The following is a 22,586-nucleotide window of genomic DNA, read 5'->3' as shown; positions in this document are numbered from 1 at the left end:
AATCGGAAACATTTGTCTTGTTTTTATCCGCAATCCACAGTAGGCCGGGCCGGACAAAACCTCTGAAATCGACTTCAATGTTCGATTGTATTTGAATACCGTGGACCCCGCGGAAACCTCATGCATATTATCAGGGTTAATTTATAATCAATCAGAAAATCATTTTTCTGGCAGCCTTATTTGCTGATTTGATTCTGCGTTCCGTTTCGCAATGTTTCTGAAAGACGTTTGAGCAATTTTTAGTTCAGATTAAAAACGGTCAGATTACGCCATGGTATGCATTTGCCAAATTTTGAATCGTATGAAAAATGAAGTTTCAGGACTTTTGCAATTTGCAAATAATTTTAAGGAAAAAGGATATTTTTAACTGGATATTGTCTCAGGACTCACTAGACTGCTATGGTTATATATAAACCCAGTTCTTTTAAAGTTACACTCAAAATAATATGTTTTTTATTGTTTCCACATGTCCTATCAGTTTTCAGAGTACCATCCACTTATCAGTAAAAACTAGTATAATTTTATCTAGTTTTCAAAAATCATAGCGATGCTTTGCGCCACTTTTGCCAGGGTATCAAATTTGGTGAATCCTAAAAATGTATTTTCTAAGCTGATGCACGATATTTGCTTAACTAGAATAACAAGGTTTCGAAGACGTGCTGCAAGCATGCAACCAACTGATTTCGACAGATCATGTTATGTTGGGGGTGACCCCAGCGTAGTGGTTAGCATCCATACCTCTCACGCCAAAGTCATGAGTTCAATTCTCATCCCCGGACAAGTCACGAATGACCCAAGCGTAAAAGTGACTTTAATAATAAAAAAGTAAGAGGTTGTATCCTAGACGCGATCGTAGATTTGACGTAGGATTACGAAAGGTACTTTTGATGTCACAGCAAAAGTATAGTAAATATTAAATTGATTCCTTAACTCGGTACCAGTGAAAAAATTTGATAGGTTGAAATTCGGAAGCAATTTGAGAGTTCCGTTTTTGAGGTGCTCTGTCGGTGTCCTACACGAATGTCTTGGATACAAACTCTTACTTGAACTCTTTAGTTAACTCTTTTATTAGACATTTGTGGTCCTGAAAGGACCGATGGGTTGGAAGCTTGAAAACCAATTTAGAACAATGCTAGGAATTTTTTTCGTCGATGTTCTTGGAGATGATAGCGGTGCGGAAATGAAATATGTATCAGGGAAACCATAATCACAGAAACTGAGCATACCAGACGGTAGCTACGTTTATGCTTTCTGATGCAGGTTTCAAGCCCCTTCTATTAAGAGCAGCAAATTTTTTTTGGGCATAATTCTCTTAACAGGAGGGGCTTAAAATTTGCATCAAAAGGCATAAAGATAGGTACCGTCTGGCATGTTCAGTGCTCGGTATCAATATTTGGCAACTGTGTTAGGGAAACCACTTTTCCCATCACGTAAACACCTCGTTTTCTGATGACAAAATTACACATTTTCGTGCACAAAACGCATGGAAGTTTTGTCTAAAAATCAAAAATAATTAATGGTGGTCCTGAAGAGGACGGTTTTGCCGTGATTGCTTAGTAATGCTGAGCTATTAGGGTGTTCAACACGGATGAGGCTGACGAGCTGTATGTTGTTTGGAACGAGGGTAATGCGCTTGGCATAGATGGCCCACAGCAGCTCACGACGAGCTACTGAAATCCGATCAGAAGCGGTGCAACTTCTTCCTCCTTCTTCGGCGAATAGACCGCTCCATGGGTTGCAGTTCGCGCTTGCGGGCAGCTTTTCGTCGTGTACTGGAGAAAAATATACAACGATGATGACCACTGGACACCACAACTCACCACACCCGGTGATTGAATAAACACCGTTATGTGAGACCGAAGTGAATTCGAGTTTTAAATCTGTGTTAGGAAAAGCGCTTTTCGCAGTTAATCGGTGATAATTTTCATTATTATAGCACCAGTTGCACATTCGTGCAATTTTCAATGGTGACCTTTAGAAAATTGATAAAGTGTTCATTTTAGCTGTTTCGTAGATGACATTCCAATCGATTGCCTTGTTTAGCATTAATATCCATCCACTATTGAAAGAGTTATAAGTGGTCAAATCTTGACCACTTTTCGTAACGCGGTCGATTTGGTTTTTTGAAATTGCACCGCAATATGTTGCCGAAAGACGTAATCCTACGTCAAAAAATGATATGAATTCGAAATTGGACGCAAAGTGACTCTCCATTTATTTATAAAATAATGTGCGTTTTTATATGTTTTTAATAAAAATGCTAACTTTTCTTACACTGTCCTAGCTCGCTATCTACTTTCTATATGCAATTTTCAAACTGCCGTAATCTAAACGGAACTATCAATTCTATACTTTCATCTTCTTATTTATCGTATAAAAACCACTTCAGTCTGTTATTCGAAATAGCATCTTCAACTATGTAAATCGTTGACTTCACGCAGAAGTAATACTAAACATATAGTCAAAGTACTTTAAAATTGACAAAAAATCTTTAAACCTAAACTTTTAGTAAAATGTTTGAACGCAATATTTTTGTAATTTTTGCACAAAAAAATGATTTTCTGGACCAACCAAATGTTTTCTGCCTAACAAACAATAATAATAATTAGTGGAAATAGGTTTATATTTTTTACTAAAAGTCGATGTTCTTCGATTTTGGTAAATTTTTAAGTGTTTATTGTTTCCAATATCAGATAAGTTAGATATTTCGCTGAGTTTTTAAATAAACATAATTTCAAAAATCTTAAATGCAATTTAATGTTTTTGAAGTTTTTAACAGTTTTTTTTTGAAATTTGATATTGAAAATTTGGGATTTTCGTGTCAGATATAATTTTGATTTGCCTTTTCATGCTATGATTAATTCATTAATATCGAATACGCCATTTTGAAAACTTAGGCGAGAGTCAAAATGGCCGAATTCTAGCGCAAACTTGGTTCATTGCCGCTAGTGAACAATTATGTGAAGTTTCATTGATCTTTTGTGATGTTTATATCACGCACACTTCCGTAATCACATTTTGCGAATTGAGGATAACAACTCACTTGCGCTCCAGCCAAAACGTTTGCTTGTTATTGTTATCCTCGATTTCGGAAGAAAAGAAAAGACTATGGAATTAGAGTAAATTAAAATCGATTCGTCAGTTTGCATGGATTTACTATTTTGCCTTTTCCATACATCTCGAAGGAGACCCGGAAATTATTGCTTCTCACCCAACCTAGCGTAAAACAAAAAAGGTAAACATATTTTAATTTACTACAAAAAGCTGCATTGTTTAAATGAAGAAAACTAATATAATTTAATGGCCGCTGAATTCCTCTTAAATGAAGTAATTAAAATAAATTAATATTTAATTAAATATTTATTTTAATTACTTTTTAAGGAATAATTTTCAGAAAAAGCATAAATTTTCAATTGGCTATTGTTTTATTCAATGTTGTGTAACATACAACTATTGACATTCAGTAACATAATATCTAGAATAACGTTCATTTAAAATATGACACACATTTTCATTTGGTTCATCACTTGCGAAATAAGTACATCACCAAACTTTTTTGCCACATAGGCGCTTTTATTATAATTATAAAATTGATTCGAGAGTTAATTGGAAGATTATACCATTTCTACCGTTCAAAATTATTATGGCACTTATCGATATTCTCTTTTGTTAATAGGTGCTCATATTGGTCTATGCAAAAATTGTAAAGATCGATGAAGCTTTAGAGGTCGTGCCAATGGATTGAAGTTTGTACGGAAATTTTAGTGAATTACTATAGGAAATTATTGAGTTTCACTAACATTACTCTAACTTTGGTTGTAGTTATCCAATATTTGAAAATAATTGTTATGTGGCTGGCATAACAATGATTAACAAGCTTGTGTTAGTTGTTATAAAATTGGTGCAGTTGTCTTGCACATTTCCATCTGTCAATCTAACTGAAAGTCTTAAATCGCAAAATCCCTGTACAAACATTACCATTAGTCATTGAAGAATTTCTATCTTTTTCAGTGATTTATTTGTTTACATTTTTTTCCCGGGTCATCAGTATCAGTCAAAATCTTCATAAGATAATTTTATATGTGTATGATTTGGTGGGAATATTTGCTTTACAAGCTTAGCTAAAATTAATTTTATACCATTATTTGAAATGCCACATTACAGAATCTGTTCATATAGTAATTTCTTACAAACTCGGTTCATTTTTCATACACAACTGTAAGAGATTCTTACATTCTCCAGGTGGATGTACTAATTAAATTTGTGGATACCATGCGGAATGTATCCTAATTTGCAACATTACATGAAAAGAAGTCACATAAAAAACAAATTTCAATGGACCTGTACCTCACTTTACAATCAACGCAGATACACGATTTCAGAAAAGAAACACATAGTAATTACAGCTCAAAAATCTATCATTTAAATGGAAGTGTCGTGAGTGTTACCCACAGTACCAGTGTATGCCCTACGATGGAACATTCCATCCTTTGTATCTGCAAGTCCCATAGCACAATTCGTATGACTAAGTAATAGCGATCAGAATCAAACAAATCTGTTGTTGCCATTCGCTTTGTTCCGCTAAATCTCCGTCTGCATCTCGGATGCCTGCAACCGTTCGGCGCCAGTCATCCACCTACTCGCACGTGGGCTTGAAGAATAAAATAAAAGTTGAACATAGGCCCCTCCGTCGCTGATGCTTATGTCGCTTACGCTTCATCGAGAATGCATTTAGGTTAGGCTGGTAGGTTCCTACCAGAGACAAACATTCCCGATCTATCTTGGTTTACGCGCGTGGTTTGGAACGATTGGATTCCGTTACTTTTATCATCCCCGTGCCCTAAATGTGTTACATTTGACGGTGCGGAATCTTCGTTAGCAATGAATCGTACGTATTTTCCGAGTAGCGCTGGTTTCGAAAGAGGACTGTGAGTTCATTTGTGAGCAAAACTATTTCCAGTTTTATGGTTTGGTACTAAAGTTCAAACTACGATCAGTGTTGGTTGGTAGAGCGAGTCATTGTGAAAGGGTACGAACCGATAAGTTGATGACGGAGCAAGGGCTCCCAGAATGCACCGCAACTGATTGAATTATGGTGAGGTTCTTTCGTGGCGCAGTTTCTTCTTAACATGTTAAGTATTTTGACCTTTGTTGTGTCGTGGTCGTGAGCGCAACTAAACACTGTGCGACGACGGCGGCGGTGTAAATCCAATACCTCAGGGGCCCAAAGTTCATATGGAACCTGATGCAGGGAAGGGCGGTACACTGGGTGGCGCGGATGGTGGAGCTTTACTGGTTATGGTGGAAAACCAGCCTAGTCGATGGCTAGCATTGTTATTGAATCGCTTGGTTTTTTGATGCGTGCTCAGTAGGTACAAGGCAACATGAAAGTGCATTCGAGAGTTTGTGTATATAGTTGGAGAGTCGAGTGGATTTGTTTTCCAGAACCTATTATATGTACCTACTTGGAAATGCTTTCAACAGCAATTAACGGATGATGGTTGTTTGTTTAGAGAGCGACGAGTGACGCTCAAGAGGATGTAACTATGTTACAATAAATAACAAACTGGTGTATGGCGATCTATAGGACCTCAGATAGCTTAGTTAGTAAAAGCACGGTATTACCAAACCGGAGGCGGCGGGTTCGACTCCTGACCAGTCGAGGATTTTTTTTCCGGTTTGACCACTTTCTCAACTTCCCGTGGCATAGAGTATCATTATTAAGTAGTAGAGATGTGAAGCTCTCAATTAATAACTGTGGAAATGCATCTAGAACAAAAAGTTTAGAGCCAACAAAATGCTCGGTACAGAAGCGTAAAAAGCCGAGAAGAAGAATATGTATGGCAATCTGCCCAGACGTTGTTGGAGGAATCGCTTCATTTGCTCAGCTGCGCATTTTGTATCAATCATGAATGGTTTCCAAAAAGGTTGACTATAGTTCATCCAAGGTTGTTGACATTTTTTTTTAGGAACATGCACTTCGAAATAAGAGATGAACTAGCCTATGGCTAAAAATCTCTTTAATAAAGAAAAAAAATGCACTTCGAAATTTGTTTAATTTATATTTGAAGTTGTGCTGTATTTTTTTCATCGACAGAAACCTGAGTAGCTTTAGGAAAAAACTTTAAAATCTGATAGAAAGGCATATCAATCGAAAAAGGATTGTTTGTAAATTGGGATTTATTTTAGGAGGTTTTCATCAAAAAGGTATTGTCTATTATTGGAGATCTTAATGCAAGTTTATGATATTTTTAAATTTTTTAACCTTTGGTTACTATAAAAATGCTCTCTTTCTTTATATGTCATGCTTGATGAAACATTAATTGAAATTTCATGTGATCGTTTTTAATTAAACAAAATGTAGTATATATGTCTAAAAATTCTTTTTTTTTTTTATAAATTTGCATGATTTAGTTGCAAGTTGCAGGAACATAAATCACGTGTCATGTCACGTCAGAGCAATCAGGATGAAATGCTATCGCATCCAGCCGGCTGTCATGCGGCGAACACCCACTTTGAAAACTATACTTTTTGTTTGGTTTATCTGCTATGTGAATCAATTTCAATAACAAACATCTTGTTAGCAACTTCCAGAGCGGCTTTGCTATTGCTCGGGTATTTTGTTTATACGGCATCTCTCTGATGTCCGATTTTGCGTAAACAATTTTGTGAACTGAACAGAACTATTAATGCATGAATAATTAAACGGCTCGTAATTAATTTTCAGCTGATAAGGCGTTTGAGCGAGGTATGATACCATTGGAAGTTTCAGACATATATCTCTATTGAAACTAAAACCATGAGAACTGAAGCGTTTCGTCCGATGAATACCTAACACGTTTATAATGATGTCAAGACGGAATGTTTGATTTTTGGATGTTTATTCTAGTTTTACTATTTTGAGAAAATCAAACAACAGTGCCACTTCAACCTGCTGATGCACGAGAAATAAAACATGGCTATTGCTATGCAGCTCTCTAACAGGCCGCCCTCTCGGGGATGAGTATGAGTAGAATCAACATGTTTTGTATTCTATGCATCCATATACTGAACTCGCTACATGGTCGCTGCTCGATAATATTTATTTTAACAGCCGACGTGAAATATGCGCTCGATCGTTCACCTCTTTCAATGCATCGCAACTCGATGAAAAGCGCTAATCCCGGTTTGCTGCTTGCATCTCAAGCATCTAAGTGTTTGCCAGAAATACTCATACATACATACATGCACACGCCGTGAGGCTTTCAGTTTTGTGAAAGTTATATAATAAAATTTATGAAAGCAATCAAAATAAATCGTGTGTGATCTTTTTCTCACACGGGTACATCTAGCAGGAGGGTTTAAACTGGTGGTATGAGTATCGATAGCCAAGAATACAGCAGGACAGTGTCGTTCTATGGCGTGAATGGAACGTGGGTTGAATTGAGATGAAACCCTTTCGTATTATAAAATGATAATTGCTCTTCTCCACCCAGGAGTGGGGTCGTCACATTCTAGGATTTATGGTCACTTTTGAAGAGTTCCGATCATTTAGAATTCAATTTACCGAGACCGGCAGCGAGTGGCTGATGAAGTTAATAATTGGGGTTTGCAGTGTGATGATTTAATAATCGGTTATAGCTAAATTTTCCCCATAGGACTCCTGATAGTACTGCATGCCAGAAACATAAATAGGTGAAGTGTGCCAGCCAGTTATGGCACTAGTGCTTTCCTAATTGGCTATACGGCCTAAATCATGTTCTAATTAAGTTTTTCTAAATTGTTCAATGTTATGGGATCAAATAAAATTTCTGAAATGCAATAAATGGTTCATGATTTCATGAACATAGCCTGTTTTAATCTTATGAAATTACAAATGAATAATATTCATGATATCATGAGGTATTTTGATGTAACGCAACCAAGATTCCCAAATTTATGAATTATTCGAGTTGAAATCTTTTACTAAATTAATGAATGTAGCTTTTAACTTTTAAACCAAAATATGTAATAAGAAAATATAATAAAGCTTTAAGCCCAAACCAAGAACCTTGGGTTTATTAAACCCATACTTTGACCACTAGAACTTATGAATGTCATATTTGAATCGCCCCTATGTGTAGGTGTCTTGCTTCCGTATGTATGTATAGTAGAGTAATGCAAAATTTTAAATTTTCGCTTTCGAGTGTTTAAATGGTTCCATTTCGTGTCCAGATTTGGCTCCTAAAATGTAAACTCATTTGGTGGTTGAAAACTGATTTAGAATATTGTATGCTATATGTACTTTGTACAGACATTGATGGGTCATTGGGCAGAATTTTGAAAAATGAGAGATTGTGCTTAGAGTTTTCTTTTTGTTTTTTTTTCTTTATTTAGGAGATTTTCAGCCGCAAGTTGGTTCATCTCCGGTGCTTAAAGTATTCTTTGGAACAATTTTCAACACTCTTTTTTTGAGAAAGAAGATTGAATTCGATACATAATCTTGATTTTTTTTAAAGATTCAACATATATGAAAAAATATCAAAATCACTGGAGTAGAATATGTTAATGCTAGAGTTATTAAAGGTTGCTTTCGGGTAATTAGCCACATCTTGCTGGACCATATTAATGAATCATTGCAGACTGGACATGTGCCACACATTTGGAAGGAATCCTTAGGGGTTCTTATTCAAAAAGTTGCTGGAACGATTAAAGCCGAAGAGTTTCGTTCCACACGTTCGTTGCACACATTAGAGACAATTTAAAAAAATGATCCTGGAGCTAAAATAAAAGTCTGAGATTAGGAGAAAAATTGAGATCACTCATTTAAACACCCTGGCGTAAACTCATTTACATTTATGCCTTGGCAATTGAGAGGTTGTTATTACTACTAAAACGCAAATCAAAGTAGATAAATATAGCTTTAATTGGCAAACAGTTTCATCAAAATCTGATAATAATTTGATTTTTACAACCAAACCAAAATAGGTACCATGTCAATAGGATTTAGAGAAATTTGACTCTTTTTTTGGCTTCAAACATAAGCAAACTTTCAAGTAGCTGATCTTAATTATATTTTTTTCGAAGAAGTTGGTCTTAGAAATTTTTCATCTTTCGCAAGCTTTGTAAACTTTTCTCGCACTTGAAAAAAACCATGAACCCAAACTTGGTTAATTTTTATATTTCGTACATGGGAAGATTATTGTTCAACTTTTAAAAATTGCCGGTTAAAAAATTTCACAATAATGGATTAAAAATGTTTGCAAAGTTGTTTCTATTTGACTTTAAGATTGACTTTAAGTTATGTGCGTATTCCGATAGGAATCTAAATATTTTATCTTATCAAGTCATTGTGGTTGCAATCTTTGTTCCAATTTTACAAATATCACTTTTCTATGACGCGTTATGGATGCTAGACAGAGCCCTAGTCCTTCTATGGAGCACAATTTTCGATCATTTGATTTCGATCTTTTAAATAAAACAAGTCATTAAGAATGCACCGCTTAGAACGACCCATATTAATATATCATATCAAATTAATATCCATCGAGCCCAGCCCCCAACATCATGATGGTGACTGTTCCGTCAAACCTAAATTGATTTAGACGGATCGACAACCGCTTTGTGGGTGTGTACAAAATCCGTCTGATGCTGGGGGCTATAAGAATGAATCATCACACACATCTGTGTGTCGAGATCCTACCAGAAGCCATGAAGAGAAAGGGACGAGGCAGAGGAAATCCCAGCACGGGTATCACGCACTTTTTACGACTCTCGCTCTTCCTCCACGGCCAACGACGGTGATGGTTGTCTGGGGCTATACGCACGGTTGTATCCCGTGCGTACGATTTTCACGCTAATGTTTCGAAATATGAATGAAACTGAACGAGAGTAAACATTCAAGTGGAGAAAGAAAAGAGACAAAAAAAAAAAAAAACAATCCGCCAAACGTGCGGGTGAGATGAAATCTTGAATCAGCGTCAACTTCTCGGGAGGTGATTCATCCGAAACACGCTACCTTTTGGACGGTATTTCCAAGAAAGCGGCATATACGTAATCTACTGGGAGAGATGCTGCGAATGTGTCTTTATCGATATTGGCAGATTCGCAAGTGTATTTCACAGAGTGGATGAACGATGTAGCAGTTTAAATCCTTTCCCACACATTATAAGATGAGCCACTTGTTCTGGATTGAAACACAATTGAACTGAATACACGTAATCGAAATTTATTGCTCTCCGAAGGGTGTAATTCAACCCTCGCTTTCGATTGCAACGGTTGGTAGCTTTTGGTTTCCGTTCCCAAATGGGAATTGTCTGGTACACCCGTCTATCTCTAAATGAGGAAAAATTGCTAAATGATTGAATTTGTTGCAAATCGTTGCCAGCGAATGGACAAGTAGTTGGTGCTAGCGCACATTCCAACCGAACGAATGTCTATTAAACCTGAGAGCAGATCCCATCACACACCGGAGTGTATCGATTTCAAAGTGAACGCATGCGCTTTTGCGTTTAACTCGTAAAAAATGTTACGAAAATTAAACAGCAAGGTAAAAGGCTCAAATGACACATTTGAGAAACGATGCCAGCGAAAAGTGCTGCTTCGCTACATCAACGTATCAAATTTTCGAACCCGTATAATTCTTTCGGGAGATATCCTTGCCGGTAAGACATGACTAAACTGTATCTATGATTTTACTTTTGGATCTACTGTTGCTGCCTGGTATCCTGTCCATTTATGTATCCGGGTGTTGTGTCACGTACGTATCAGGGTGATAGTTTTGAGTGAAAATTGTTGCCCTAGTTGCACAGTTACTTTAGACGTCCGAGTTTTCCAGTTCGGTAACATTTCCGGAAGAAATGCGGGCGTACGGTGGAACAAAACAAAATTCAATTGGAAAACAGTCAATAGTTGCATTCAATTCGTTGGTTGAGCTCAGATAAATGGGATGTGAGCTTAGTTGCACGACGAATAATGTTGTAAAATATGTTTATGTTCGTTTTTCAATTGAATTCTTCTTTTTTAATTTAATTTTCTATTCCTAGTATGTGTCAGTAATTGTTAGTAGAATTAATATGTTCGGTAATACAAACAACACAACTCGCTAACTATTTATGTATTTTCCCATGGTACACTCATAAAATAAATCAAATAACCAGTGGAAAATATCCATCTGAATTTCACATAACTTTCATGTGATCCCATAATTGGAAATCGCACCACTAAATCACATGAACCTTATGTGTCCAATGAAATCTATATGTACGTTATGGTGCGATCCTCTATCAACTACATATTGTCGTTACAGTTGAAAACTGGAATAACCCACTAGCGAAAATCGGTTTTACGCTCGTTCTATAAGTTATAAATATATAGTGTCGGAAGTAGATACGGCTAGTATAAGAGAGCGGATTCAAAACAAAGTACCTTGGTAACCTATGCCTTCTAGATTTCTAGCAACACTGCCAATCCAATCAAGATAGGTGCTGGTCGATTGGCTCTGGCATTGACAGTTCCTTTGACTCAAAACCAGCCAGTCCGCTCCTCTCTTATACTGAGCCCTTTCTAGAGTAGTGCGTAATTGAACAATCATGCGCTGTAATGCGCACTACTAAAGTATAGAAAGAGCTTAAAATCGGTTTTCGCTAGTGGGATTGACAATATTACAATATTAGCATTCGGTGCTGGAAATAAAGGTGAGCTAGGGTGTCGAACGGCTTAAGCAGGGAAGACACTCTATTTCAATCAGGGGGGTAAGAAATGATTTCCAATGCTCTTTTTCTGCAGCATGATACAGCACGTCTTATACCCTGGACAGACTATGGCTTATATCACGTAATATAGGCTGTCTTGCAATGAGCACTCATACATAGGATTTCCAGTGAAAACTAGATGTATGAGTGCTCATTGCAAGACAGCCTATATTACATGATATAAGCCATAGTCTGTCCGGGGTATTATAGTATCTTTTGAATGGGTTGAATTCTCGAATAATTTTCTTGAGAAAAACTCCAATGAATATTTGGCATACGTACACATTTTCATCGTGGATGCAACGAGGGTAATTGTAAAAGAAATGATGATGATAATGAGTAGCAATGAGGAAGTTATACCCCGTTCACATTACAGCCTATATCACGTAATATAGGCTGTCTTGCAATGAGCACTCATACATAGGATTTCCAGTGAAAACTAGATGTATGAGTGTAAATCACGTGATATACGCTGTAATGTGAACGGGGTATTAGTCTATGCCATCTAAATATCAAACGTATTATTTTAAGCTGCAAATGCTGTAATTTCGGTATTTGTGTTTCATTGGCTAAAACTATGATGGGCGGGAAACGCCTAAATGTACAAATTATTGATTTGTATTCTGCTATACATTTGTCAATCAATAAAGAATATCATATTTTTTTGGCAAGTTGTCAATGTGAATATGAGAATTGAACTTGAGTTTATCATGAATAATCACTCTAAGATATTTGATTTTCCGTAATTGTCTCACCATCAAATTTCTACTCGGTCCTACCTCAGTATGATGACTTTTACTAATTTTGAAACCATCTTCTCAAAAAAAAAAACGCAAGCATTCATTTAAGTGTGCTACGGTACACGCACTGATGGCAAAATAAAGAGCCCACCTCATCATTTTTTTAATTTTTTTTCATTTATTTGGTTTGAATTAAAGTAAACACACTGTAGTGTTTTTGAATTCTTATTTTTTATATTATTTTAAAGTTTCACTTATGGAATACTGAAAAAGGAGCTTAACTTAAAGAAAAAATTGTATTGAAAAAAAAACAATGACAAAAAAGTACCCACTTCAATAAGTTTCTATCGGTATACCCCTTGATTGTTTATGTTTTGATATTTTGACATGTTTTGAAACAAAATGGGGAACGCAGTGATTTCGAAACCAATTCCCTTGTGTATCCGAAAATTGGTGGTTTGTGATGTGCAAAACGGTGAATAGGGTGAATGTTGCTAGGAAGAACAGTGTCAGCAAGGCAGCGGCTGGTTGAATAGTAAAGTTGCCCGGAAGCGCCCATTTATCAGCAAGGCAAACAATCTCAAGCTGCTGTGAATAGTATCATCGGCAGAAAGATTGTTATCATAACCTGAAAATTCGACGCTTGTCATTTATATACATAATGATTTAAAGAGGCGCTTTCCTAGAGCACACTAAGGATATTCAAGATAAAAAATCGATAAACACAGTCAGTTCTGTCAAACAAATCAAATTATGAATCTAGTGTTGAAATTACTGCAGAAGTTATAATTTTCAAAAAACTGTGAATGTTGATGCAAAATTTGTTTAAACCCGGCTAATGTACGGCAATTAAATAAATGCTTTTCACATAAAACGTTTAACGATACGAATTCGATCATTTTCGCATTCAGCTACCTTAAATTAAGTAAAATAAGTAGGTTTTCAACGATCGCAGCACCAAAATAAATGCTACGCAAAATTTTAGTTTTAAAGCGATAGAATGCATCATTTGTAAAGAAAAACATTGGATTTAAAACTTCCTAATGAATTACTGAAAAAAAAATCTGACAACACTAAACAAGGGTTGTAAAGAATGAAAAATTTAACGGTACTGGTAAGGTTAACGCCTGGGTGTCTTTACTGTACACAGCAGTCGTCTCCATCCCACTCAATCTATGGCTGCACGTCGCCAGACGGCTAGTAGTCTGTGGTCGCCTTCCACCTGATCGATGCACCTTGCCCGCTGCGCAATCTTCGTCTCTCGTTGTCACTGTCGTCTGACATTCTTCCAACTTGCACAGCCCACGAATGGACGTTAATTTGCTGTTAATTTTCGTATCATTCAATTGAAGACGATCCAATACAACGATTCAATCACTTCTAAGCAACGTTTCTCGTACAGTTAACTACCCCATTTCCGGCCTATTAAGCACAACCCGCACTTAAGGCCCAAACGCAATGTGGACGGAAGCGGAACGGAACCGGAAAGTTTGACAGTTGTCACAAATGACTTCCAGATGCCCAACCGAAGTCGATTTCATTCTAACTAGTTTTCAATCCGACACGTAGGCTTACTCAGATCGGGCTTTTCCGCTGCCGCTTCCGTTCCGCTTCCACTGTCATTGCGTTTGGGCCTTTAGTCTTTCTTAATATAGCGTAGTTTAGCACCAAACGGAATGTTTTTTATTACTGATGGCTTTCAAACTTATTTACCTTTCCATACGTACCGTAAGATTTGATAAAGAGAAACAAATTGTTTAGATATTGTTAAAAGTCTAACACTGCTTCTTGACGCCAAACACGGCCTACGGATTCTAAACTCAGCCTAGCGCATTGAAACGCCGATGAATTCACTTCAGCCTATCGGATGAAGATAAAGATTGATTCGGTCGGAACGCTTCATTTGTTTTTGAGAATATTGGGTGCAAACAAACATATCACGTGTTATTATTGACTTCGTTCGGTAGTATTTGAACTAAAGTATCGTACCAAACGCATAATTTACCTGTTAAAGTCAAAATCATGGCTTTATTTGATGTTTTTTGCTTGATAGGCCCAAAATGGGCGCTTAGGCCGAAGTAGTTCTCTACTCTATTTCAATAGATCACTGTAGGCTGTCAGTTTTGATCTCACCACTTCTGACAGTATAGCTCCACCTATGGGCAAAAAGTTGACCGGAAAAATAATGTATGGAGATTTTAACATTTTTTTTAAATATCCCGACCAACCATTCGTGAAACTTCTTCAAAGTTCTTCATATAAAAATAAAGATTAATGTCGGTAATTTTTTACTTTCAAGTTTCATTGATTTCGATGAATATATTTAAAAACCTTTATTGATCGATACTTACATTTAAGATAATTTCTTTATCGTTCGCATGATAGTAATCTATAAAGATGCCATACTAAATTTCTTCTAATTTCGATGTGGCACAAGGACTATAGTTTTCTTTATAAATATTCATCTAAAAATATTTGAAATACTGATACCATCGTAACGTTGAACTTTGGCAAAGAACAATATAGATTGCCATCGATGCGCATTTATAATCTCCTTGTTATCGATTTGCATCGCTGGGTAAAGAGAATTTGATACACACTAGATGACAGATGGCAATGTTTATATTAGTTATCGACACATTTGGTTCTTCATCGAGAGAAGCATGATCTGCCGGAAAATTAATGGGAAGACTGATCGATGGCCATGTTTGCCATTATAGTTCTTTAGGTTTACGTCGATACGCTCTCGGCCATTTCTTAAGAATCCGCGATAGCAAGCGTGGTAGATTTCTCGGCATTTTGAATCGAATGAGGGAACTTTATACTTTGGTTATGGATATGACAAATAAATTTTGAGTTCATTTTTGAAAAGATGTACATAAATTTCAAAACACCATATACTGGAGTGTGATTGCCAGTCGTTAAGAAGCTCATCAACAGCAACTGTAGACCCGAGGATTAGCTACCAACAAAGAAATCAGTACACCCTAGATGGCACGGGATCGAAACCTAGCAATTATGCAGATAAAAATAAATCCCAAAAATATCAGTATCGTGTATTGTTATTTTGATCTGACAACACGAACCGATATTTTTACATAGGTAACGATTAGTAGCAACATTTTGATAAAGATGTTTATAAATGATTCACGATCAGGCTTTTAGTATCTTTACATTTATACATTGGTGACGATCGCTATGGATTTTTCATATGAATGCCTTTGAAGATCGATGTTTCGAAAATTAAAGAAATTTAACGAAATGGTTGGTCGGGATTGATTTTGGAAGCGAAAACTGAAAAAAGCATTTGTTAGGGTGTGTGCATACAAATGTTCACAGTAATCAACAATTTCCAGTTCTGCATACAAAATTAATTGCCGTAACTTTTTATTTACTACTTTTACTATCGACATCTGTTGTAAAAATCGGCCATGCTTTTAATCCATTGAAGAGCCACTTTTTCAAACGAACCTCATGTCAATTGAGTCACGCTCACTATCAATTGATATGCGGATAAACTCTAAAAATGGTCTCGAACAGACATGTCGATCTGTTGTCGCATCAATTTAAGAGTGATGTAGACCCAATCTCGGGTTAATGTCATGTAAATTTTATGTTCCATGTGTGTGTGTAGGTTAGACTCAATTGAATGATATCAAGCGTTCCTCAAATGAGAATGACCCATGCCTTCGTCAAATGACTAAAAAAACTGACATCTCCCATTCGAAGGATGCTGTTTTTCTCATTTTCATCAAATGTTCAATTGATTTCGAGCTAGAGATGAACTAGCCTAAGGCTAAAAATCTCTTAAATAAAGAATTTAAAAAAAAAAAAAAAAATTGATTTTGAGAATTTACAGCACTGTGGATGCTTCTCCCAGCAGCTGTTGCAATTTACGATTTTTTCCTCTGTTCGGTACCTGATACCATTGCGACCAGTAATTTTATGTATTTTGGTATATGCCGTGTCCTTAGTTTAGTGCATGTCGTATTACTTTATCACTATTGAGAAATGATGAAGTATACGATTTTTTTTTACAGTTGATATTCTTGCATTTATCGCAAGGATCCCACTTTAATTGAAAGGTCCCACTCTTTATTCCCTTCGGAGTGTAACACATCTCCAAAGGCGCGCCACTTTGTCAGTCAAAATTGGATTCCTTAGCAACAGAATTAGGGAATGACACCGATAATAACCATGCATCAGAACCCTAGTCATACCCAATTCAAACTAGGGAACAACTAATAGAAGATTAGGAATCACATAGATGAAGACTAACTAACCCCTTTTTTTTCTTTGTTTCAAGATCATCCTCGGTGGACAAAGCCGAGTCTTGTCACTATCAACAAGGCATAAAAAGTAACAAGGACTAAAATGTGTAGCTTTGATTACTGAAAAATCCTGATGTTTAAAAACATCAAAGGCATGTTGGTTCTCCACGAGCATAGTCCATGTCTTGATTATCGGTCTATTCAGTGTTTTTATTTATTCATTTATTTATTTATTGCCGTCAGCAAGATATGGACCGTTTTGTTACAATTTGTCGCAATGTGTGTAAATTATTAATAACATGGATGATGTACTATTTTCACATGATAAAATTGTGAATAGAATTAAAATGCTGCTCAGTTTTAACTGTCAACAGTTTCGCAAACTGCGCAGTTTGCGGTGTACAAAGTAAGCACTATTCTCCGACATAATGCGTTTTTTATATCTCTGGTGGTGCCATTATCGGCCGTCACCAGTGAGCCCAGATACACGAACTAGTCTACCATCTCGATTTCATCACCGCCATTTCGATCTCGTGGTGGTAGACTAGCATTATCTTCTCTTGAAGCTCTTCCACTCATGTAATTTGTCAACTCTTATTGTATTTTGATCACATGATACCTTTCATCCACTGCTTCGGCAATAGCTCCTTCTTTCATATATTGGAAATTACCCTGTGTAGAACGCTAGCGAGTGCTTCACCACTGTCTTTTAATAACTCGTAGTTGGTCAACACTAGCGGTTTTATTGTTTTTTAACCGACTGATCTGCTCCTAGACTTCCTGGAGGTCTGGGCCGTCTTTTGTTTTCTGCAGTATCGCCGTTAAGGCACTCGTCATAGTACTGCTTCCACTTCTCGATAACCTCACACTCATTCGTGAGAAGATTTTCTCTGCACATATCAACCTACGACACGTAGCCTTTGCGCGTTAAATTCTCGTAGAAATTCTGTGTGTCGGTGGCGCGGTACAGTTCTTCCATAGCTTCGCGAAAGGTGCGAAAGTCGATAATATCGGAGAAGAATTTACTTGAAAATTCGTTATGAGTTTGATAATAGCACAATAGCACAAGTCAGTATTGAATGTAATTCATTGGAATAAATGTTAAATTGCTTACCTCAAATCTTTGAACCAATATAAATGTGCAGCATTATAGTCCAAGTATTGCATGTTTTTGTTTTCCTTCATTGAATATAGTTAAGATTCATAATATTACATCGGCCGGCGATGAACCAGCGTCTGGCTGAAAATCTCCTCAATAAAGACAACCAACCATAATATTACATCGTCAGTAACAGCAATTCCATTACGTACTATCGTTGAGAATATGCAGTAATGTACTTTTCTTTCGTCGTTCTGTGCTCCTACGTAACATGTGCACCTACATAGGGAGCATCGAATAAGTACGTCACGCTTTATGGAGGAGGGAGTTCACAGATCTGTGACTAGCAATGCATTAGGTATAGGAAAAACGCGATGAAAGGGGGGGGGGGTTGGTTTACCCTAAATTTCACGTAACGTATTTAATACATGCTCCCATGTGGTTTTCTCTATGCGTACTGCATCAGCTGTATATTAGCAGACGAGCAGCAGAACGTCGAGTTTTGTGAATGGTACGTGAATGCAGTCGGAGACAGTCTTCAGAGCAAACTATTTTGCCTTCTTCTTCCCTTCCGCATCACGTATCGGTTCCGGGAGCTAGATACATACTGCGATTCGAGTCACGATGCTTCCATTCCGGCCACTTCAGCATACTAGGATTGTTTCTTTCCGTGCTAGTGCGATGAGTGTGGTAGGTACCGTAAAACGGGGTTGAGTTGATTACACTTTCTTATTATTTTTCTATAGATTTTTTTTTATTTGTAATGATGCATTGGAAATAGGACGCATCCTTAAGCTCTACAATAAAACACAACAACAATAAAATTATTGGTCTTGGAGGAACATGATGTGAAATATTTGTGATCCAGTACACTCCACTGATCAACTCCATCCCGTTTTACGGTACCTACCTATCGACAATGCGAACGAATAGAAAAATTGTCTTGCTTGTCCCACTGTCATGCTTGTCCACTGTCGCTTTGCCCCAACAACCGACCGACGACGTCACACACACGGATAGTTAGCCTTTTTTCCATGACCCGGTTCCATTCATGTCCATATCAAAGATATACCCCCTTTGCAGTGCGACCAAACGAGTGTGTGGGTGGAGGGAAAATAGCCTGCTGGGTCTAAGGCGATTTTATGTTTATTTTATTCCGCTTACGCTGAAATTTGTATGAGTCGGCACAGCTTTCCTCGAGGAGACCAGAAACGACAACGATGGCAGGCGATGCAGTAGTAGGGATGGGTGGAAAGCCAGATGTGTGATTGGGAAAATCTCTCTCTGAGCTAGGTACCAACGTGTTGGTGCACACGTGAAGCGACCGTCTACACGTTCCGGCGTGTGCATGTGTTATGAGACCGTGGTTACTACTAAAAGTAGCCTACTATGTAACACAGTGAGCAACGATTGGTGTCATAGTGGTCAAAATGTATCAGCTGGTAGTCGTGCGACGCAATACATTTGATCGCTTTTGTACTGCAGTTTCCCGATGTGAAATGTGTGCGGCAGCACCTTTGGCAGTAGTGGTAGACTGTGTCTGGTTTGGTTGTATGCAACTGTGTTTCATTGAAAGTATAGTGCTGGTTCGGTGCAGCAGGGCAGTAGACGGCGAAAAAGAACATTTTCTCTTCTAGTAGAGTTTATCTGCAGGAGGGAAGCACAGACACGGTATTTTGCTCGGGAAATTTTCGCAGATTCTAGTGACTAGCAAATTTTTAGTTCAGTATTATATTAATGTGATGAAGATTGCAGTTTAAACCGTAAGTGACTGTATAAGACAACTTGGAAAGTGCGAATGCAAACTATTTTTTTTAATGAAGAGCAATAACATAAGAAAAAATGAGATTGAAATGTTATGGTCATATGAATTATTATTTGAAATCTGAAACAAGGGCTGTCAAGATTAATTCAATCCAATCGGTGCAAGTCAGCCGGATGTCCCACTATCGATTTCGATTTTAAACGAAGAATGGGGGAAAGTATCCTTGCATCTCGGGATGAAAGGGGAACACTCGACGAAAGAAGAACAGCATTGACAAAAACGGAAATATTTTTCCAAGACGAAACCCGGTGGATGTTTTTACACCGGTAATTATATAATCCAAGTCGGATTCTACTCTTTACTGCTGTCGATCGTTTCACATTGCATCTTTCCGGAGCTACACTGAGTCATAAATTTGGCTGGAAAAAAATGCACAGGTGTATTAAATAGAGGTATTTTTTGAGCTGAGCGTTTTATCCAAACAAAAGTTTTGTCTTCGTTAATCGAGAGCTATAGTTAATTTATTATTCAAAATTTGATATAAAATCTAACAGTTGGAAATAAAGCAAATGTGTGGTTTCAATTACAGTGTAAACTGGACACAGCTTAGTGGCTGCAAAACTGGTTGGCCTGCAAAAAGCCCCGGCGAGCGGCGGCAGCGTTGATGCATGCAATCTGCGTTCACGCATGCCTCACATGAGCACGTACCTATCTATCTCCGTTCTCTTGAGGCATCGTATATTGTATGATGGTGTCGGTAAATTGTTTACGCGCGGAATAATTCTTCAGAGCAGAGTGTAAACCGAATAGCCGCTGATTAAACTCGCTCCATAGCCCCAGTTACTGACGTGACTTTGAGATTTAATTTGCTTTGGTATTGCTGGTCTGAAGGAAAGTGAAATGATTGATACGTGACAAGTTGCTTCACCCGATGTCGATGATGAGAAGGCACAATAACAATGAAACTACTGGAATGAAAGTCCCTGTCCAAAGGCAAGGGTAATATACGTAGATCCTTCAATTCACTCGACTCAAGCCATTATTACCAGTAGAAACATAACAACGTTAAAAGCTTTTAGCAACCGTAAATGCTGTCTACCACTGACTGTGAGTCGGTTAGTTAACGTGCCCCAGTAAAAGTGACGACGACGACGTCGGGTCGGGTCGTCAATCAGTATAGAACAACTGTTCTGCTCTCGACGCCGCCAGTGAAGGTTGATTAGCTTTGGCATGCAAATCATCGTCGATCTGTGCGGTAATAATCGCACGCAGTTACAGTGGAATGAAAATTACATCTGTGTATACGGAAAGGCATGCCAACTAACAGCGGATAAGCCCAATTAATTTAAATACCAACATTTTTCTGTGGTGACACACTATAGTATATTGCGATAGAAAACACGGATAAATGGAATAGCATTCTGACATGTTGTAAGAAGCATCTTTAAACTGTTATGGTCCTTACCTTTCTGGGGCACTTGGGCTAATCTGATGAATGTTTTCAATTTGTTCATAGTTCATTCAAACTTGTCTGCTGTTGCTTACTAAAACTATGGAAAAAAGCGTAGATGAACAGAACATATGTATGTAGGAAGACAACTCACACGATCTTCAACCAAAGTTAAAGACAATTAACGTTGCTTATGAACTGTGGCGTATGTTCATAACTCTATATAATTGGGGATGATGATGTTACCATACCTTTTTTTTGTTGGGAAACTTTAATTTGCTTAAGCTTAAGCTTCTTAAGAAAATTCTTATTTTGGAAACTCATGGTATACGGTTGCTCGTCGCTCCACACGGACACGACAGTCAATCAACAGTAGCTACACGGAACCGAAAAATTACCCAAAATTAAGTTCTTTTCACTCATCTCCCATGTTCCGTTCAATAAGCTAATTTTCAGTAAACCGCTTATAGTAGTTTACATTTGACTACGGCAAAAATGGTTAATTACTCGTGAGTATTTTCTACCCAAAATTAAGTTCAATTGACTCATATTTGAGAATATCTCATATACTCACTAGTAGCTTATTGAACGATAGTCATGAGAAAGTCGAATCTCTCGTTCCGTTTTTGACAACAACAAAAAGTGAGAGTGGGATGCAAAACTCAAAATTACCTAAAATTAAGTAAAAAGAACTTAAATTTAGAGTATTTTTTTCTCTGTGTACGCAATAAATTTTTTTTTTTGTTTTTTCCGTCGATCTTGTTTTCCGTGCTGAGCACCAATGCTACCGACGTGCCAGGAAGGCAGCTCCCACACCTGGACCCTACCTATCGACCCATCAACTCATGAACCGGGGACCAACGGCTTTACTTCCCATCCGAAGGAAGGCGTGATCAGAGATGTTATGCCTCAGAACATCCCGGCGGCGCCGACTGGGATTGAACCCAGGCCTGCTGGGGTGAGAGGTAATCACGCTTACCACTACACCACCGGCGCCGTTACGCAATAAATGAGCATTTTTCACAAATATTGCGTTTTTATAGCTGCCTTAAGAAACTACCGTCGGAAAGCAGGTCCACACTCCTTGGCCATCTCAATAAGGAATGGCTGGGTAATTCCATCCTAGAGGAGATTAGAAACACATTATGGTCGTCCTGATGCCGAAGCAGGGAACCTTGGGACTTTCGTTTGATCTCCCCAAACTGCTAATTCAGCAAGGTGTTGGAGAGTCAACCGTAGACTCGTGTTCTACTTGGATGATAACCGATACCTTAATCCCTGACAGCACGCCTTCCGTCCTCACTGGCACCTACTCTGAACCAGCTTCTCCGGGATACAAGGGACGCTGTCCACCAAGTGGAGCATACCACTCTAGATATTTCCAAGACGAGATTCAATGGGATTCCCCGAAGAGACTGGTACTCCGCAATGAATAGTGTCACTTTGTATTGTTGTCACTTCGGTGTGTACCGCAATCTTCCCAAAGATATTTTCATCAATATGTAACCCGACGACATCGTTCTGGTAGCAATCGGTATCGAAAAAAGGCG

At 37.7% G+C, this 22,586-nt stretch overlaps 1 protein-coding gene across 3 annotated transcripts in view; it reads left to right on the top strand.

Annotated features, from left to right (window-relative positions):
- pico overlaps positions 1 to 22,586 on the top strand; it is an 89,435-nt gene that overhangs the window by 57,767 nt on the left and 9,082 nt on the right. Inside the window, exon 1 of one of the 3 annotated variants that reach the window (XM_065237873.1) lies at positions 19,454 to 19,584. The exons of the other annotated variants lie outside the window; for them this stretch is intronic. The gene's annotated coding sequence lies outside the window, so the exon portion shown is untranslated. Of the gene's footprint in view, positions 1 to 19,453; positions 19,585 to 22,586 lie in introns of those variants that run through there. 3 annotated transcript variants of the gene reach the window in all.

Source organism: Ochlerotatus camptorhynchus, unplaced genomic scaffold (genome assembly GCF_037179485.1).
Source record: "Ochlerotatus camptorhynchus isolate MF236.1 unplaced genomic scaffold, CSIRO-AGI_Acam_v1.1 ptg000655l, whole genome shotgun sequence".
NCBI classification, from domain to species: Eukaryota; Metazoa; Arthropoda; class Insecta; order Diptera; family Culicidae; genus Ochlerotatus; species Ochlerotatus camptorhynchus.
The sequence above is the reverse complement of the archived record's forward strand: the minus strand, read 5'-3'. Positions and strand labels throughout refer to the sequence as shown.